At 38.1% G+C, this 2,897-nt stretch overlaps 1 long non-coding RNA gene across 1 annotated transcript in view; it reads left to right on the forward strand.

Moving 5' to 3' along the window:
* The window catches only part of LOC128248044 (uncharacterized), a 7,898-nt gene extending 5,678 nt beyond the window's left edge, over positions 1-2,220 (forward strand). Inside the window, exon 2 of the long non-coding RNA XR_008264317.1 lies at positions 1,731-2,220. This is a non-coding gene — a long non-coding RNA (uncharacterized LOC128248044). The remainder of the gene's footprint in view (positions 1-1,730) is intronic.
* The last annotated feature ends 677 nt before the right edge of the window (positions 2,221-2,897 follow it).

Consider the following 2,897-nt stretch of genomic DNA (forward strand, 5'->3'; position numbering starts at 1 on the left):
AAATAGAGAGAGGGGTAAATAGAGAAAGAGGAGAGAGAGTGTATATGTGTGTGTGTGTATGTACGTGCATGCGTGCGTGTGTGTGTGTGTGTGTGTATGTGTGTGTGTGTGTGTGTGTGTGTGTGTGTGAAAGATAAGTATACTGTTGTCATACTAACTAACGAACCTTTCCACTATATAACAGTCTATTAGTAAAATAAAGTACGTGCGTGATTAACAAATATTTTTACCGACAGCGTAGCGACGGATAAAGACCTTAGTATAAATAAAATGACAATCGTTTTGGTGCGTGATTTTTGGTTCACCCTGTATCCTAAATATCCTTGTATTTTTTACTAGTTTCAGTCATTTGACTGCGGCCATGCTGGAGCACTGTCTTAAATAGACTATACTAATTTTTTTTAATATTATACACCCAGTATATTATATAACATCAATTATAAGAAACATTATATGACAATAGAATAAGTATAAAACTAAATAAACAATGTTGAGTTTAGTTGCCCTATGTTTTTAGTCTCATTGTAATGAGAACAGACAGAGGCAAACCACAGGTACCAATCTAGTAAAAACTTATTTGCACATTTCTCGATGCTTCTACCCTCGTGTATTACATGTAAAGATGGTTAGGCTGTTGCACTCACGATCGCTAGACCGTGAGCTCGATTCCCTGACTGGGTAGCGGGTTGCGTTCTCGAGCAAAACACTTCATTTGATTGTGTGTGTGTATGTGTGCGTATGTGTATGTATGTGTGTGTGTGTGTGTAATATAATAATGAACTTATTGTATACAGTAGTGGAGGTGCAATGGCCCAGTGGATAGGGCAGCGGATTCGCGGTTTCGATTCTCAGAGGCTCCGGCAGGGGATGGTGGCGAACCCCGCTGTACTCTTTCACCACAACTTTCTCTCACTCTTACTTCCCGTTTCTGTTGTGCCTGTAATTCAAAGTGTCAGCCTTGTCACACTCTGTGTCACGCTGAATATCCCCGAGAACTACGTTAAGGGTACACGTGTCTGTGGAGTTCTCAGCCACTTGCACGTTAATTTCACGAGCAGGCTGTTCTGTTGATCGGATCAACTGGAACCCTCGACGTCGTAAGCGACGGTGTGCCAACGATTGTATACAGTACTCAGGTGCACTACAACTAAAAAAAAAAAAATAACAGTAAAAACAAAACAGGGGTGGGGAGCGTCAGGTGTACTGTTGGCGAATTTCAGGAAGTATGGAAACTTTGAAGGATGTAGCGTCCTAACAGCTAACAACTGATGCAGGTAGTTTATTCCATGCTTCAGCAATTCTAAGCGTGAAAAAAATGTCTCTGAATGTTATGGGTGCTGTATTGGTTTTTGATTTTTATGCGTGTCCACGAGTGTTTGACATATGGAATCTGAGAAGGTGCCCAAGGTTATTTTTAGAAAACAATAAATGAATATATGCATATATACGTACAGGTATGTGCATACCTACGTCTACCTGTATATATAGGTGCATATCTGGGTACAGGACATTGCAAACAAAACGTAGACAAAAAAATAATAATAACCAGAGTACAGAAAACACACAGGCCATATAGAGAACATTTTCCTTCATCAGCTACCCCCATTCTAACACAGGCGTTTCGAAGAGTACCTGTACGCATATATGCATATACTCATTTATTATTTGTGTTACATGATCGAACGCCCGCGTCATTCCCTGTTAGTAGTTTTTTAACTTTATATTTTTAGAAAGACGGTTGATAGACGTCAGGGCTTTAATGTGTCTATGCCCAGGAAAGCAAAACGTTCAAGAATATGACAGATGCCTGACGGCAGGTATTCGTTTGGTTGAACGTTTCTGAACAGTTTCCAGGAGATTGATATGCTGAGCAAGATAGATGTCCCAGATTGGAAAATAGGGGTTCCAGACTAAAAAAACAGGGCTTCCAGACCCCTATTTGAACTCTATGTGTGGAGGTACCATAGTCATACAGTTTTAAATGTGACAGCTGGAGCGCAGTTGTTGAGGGAGTATGTTAAAGCTGAGATTTTATTTATACACATACACATATTGTATATGGAGAATAAGGATAACTGAATGCGTGCCTGTTATTTGTAGGTTTGTTTGTATATCGATATATACATGCGCATGTATATAAGAAATATATAATGGCAGGATATTATCCGTTTCAAAAACCATAATTCTACGTGATAATAAAACATTTGTACACGGAACGAATTTGTAATTGTCTGGCGTCGTTCTTGGTTTTACCATTTTATTATGAATAAACACACTAGCTACAACAACAATAGCGACACCATGTACAAAAAGCAGTTATTTCACACATGTCAAAATCATTAGCAACAGACCACCTACATACAATGGCTTCGCAAAGTATAGAACCAGTTTAGCTATAATAAGCCCTATGTAAACCTAACAGCGCTTAACTGTGGACTGACAGTACGTGGAGAGAGGGAGGGAGAGAGAGGGGGTAGGGACAGAGGAAGAGGGACGAAGGAAGAGGGAAGGAGGAAGAGAGAGAAGAGAAGAGAGAGAGAGGAGATGAGTTGCTAGTGAAAGGTAGTTTATAACCCGGAACAGAATCGGTTCCGGTTTTAAATCCGGCTGACACGACAGTAGTTGTGTGATATATGAGACATAAACAGCCGTGAGAACTGACAACCATTTTCCTTACTTCCTAAATCTAGTTATCAAATCAATAATAATAATAATAATAATAATAATAATGATAATAATAATAATAATAATAATAATAATAATAATAATAATAATAATAATAATAACAACAGCAACAACAACAATAATAATAGTAAATATGATAATGATAATGATGATGATGATGATGATGATGATGATGATTTCTTTATTAATCACAAGGGTTTACATTAAGAAAA

This window comes from Octopus bimaculoides, chromosome 6 (assembly GCF_001194135.2).
Source record: "Octopus bimaculoides isolate UCB-OBI-ISO-001 chromosome 6, ASM119413v2, whole genome shotgun sequence".
In the NCBI taxonomy this organism is placed as follows: Eukaryota; Metazoa; Mollusca; class Cephalopoda; order Octopoda; family Octopodidae; genus Octopus; species Octopus bimaculoides.